Raw genomic sequence first — 1,515 nt, forward strand, 5'->3', positions numbered from 1 at the left:
ACTTATTATTCAATGTCTAACAGCCTGTCTGTATTATCATATAATGTACACAAAGGCCTGTGGCCTATACTACATGTATTGAATAAAACAATTGAAAAATTGCATTGAAAACTGATCCATCACAGTGGGGTGGATATGTTGGTAATACATAGTGAGGGAGAACTACCCCAAAACATGACAGACAGTACACAAATACATCATTTGGTTTGGCACATAGTAAATAAATAATGGTACACGATACTAGACAAATAACAGTAAACATTAACCTCGGTCAGTAACTTTAACCTGAAGGCAGTCTAATCCTTACTGACCGAAAATATGACTCAACCATGTATTTAATTTGTTTACCTCCAGGGTTCAATAAATTCAATGAAAGTAGATTTTCATACAAATTTGAAAATTGTGGGGTGGGAGACAGTGTATTTTATATTTATCATATAATGGGTAGGTTTCTCGTCAGGATAAAGCCAACGGATAAAAACTGTATCCGTTGGGGTCATAGAGATGCAAATATCAAAGGTCAAGTAGGGACTACTTTCAGTGTTTATAAACAAACATGGCATCACACTTGTCATTCGTCGATCGAGTCAGAATTAACCATTGTGAATCTGGATAACCTACAGGGATAATTGATACAATTATAAAAAAAACAGTCTTATATACTGAAAGTCAGTGTCGAACTGCGACGTAACTAAGGCTTTTTATAAGTTTGGGCAACTTTGGAGATATAAATTTCGAAACAATTTTGCGAGGGCACTAGGCCTAGCCAAGCGGAACAGTAGCCATATCTGTGCTTGTAGACCTCTGCGGCTTGAAACCTTTTCCACAAATAAAAATAGTTGGGTTTAGGCGAAATATGTATCAATTGTTACCTTGTTTCGTTTTGGCGCTGTGTGTACATCTGACTGAACTTCTTAACGTTATGACAGAACAGGCCGACTGTCAACAACGTCTGAATGTGGCCGTGATGTCTCATAGACTAGGGTTAGAGTAGCTTCCCTTTGACAAAGGGCAGTTACTCTAGCCGACAGACCGATGGATTGTTGCGAAAGGCAAGTAAAAACAATTGTTGTTTTGCGTATATGTTGCTTCGCCACTGTATAAGAAACAGATTTTCAGTTTGAACTATATTGGCTACTGTCAGTGTCCGACTGACACATCACCTACCCTGTGACGTAATAAATATTAATGCGCGCATTCCAGGAAAACTCGCAATGTTTAGGTAATGTTTGTAAGGGGGGAAGCGATTTTCAACCACAGAATTGAAGAATGACATTATATGATAAAGAGGTTATCACGCTTGTGTGTTCAGGGATGGTAAATATCCTGTATTAAGAATAAACACTATGTATTTAGCTCGCCATGGCTCGCTAAATACAATGTTTATTCCTAATGCAGGATATTTACCATCCCCAAACACACTCACATGATAACCTCTATATACATACAGTAAACTACGTTTATAACGAACATGCTTATAACAAACTGACAGCTATAACAAACTTATTTCTTAGT

The sequence above is a fragment of the Haliotis rufescens genome, unplaced genomic scaffold (assembly GCF_023055435.1).
Source record: "Haliotis rufescens isolate VD_foot unplaced genomic scaffold, xgHalRufe1.0.p SCAF_2, whole genome shotgun sequence".
Classification (NCBI taxonomy): Eukaryota; Metazoa; Mollusca; class Gastropoda; order Lepetellida; family Haliotidae; genus Haliotis; species Haliotis rufescens.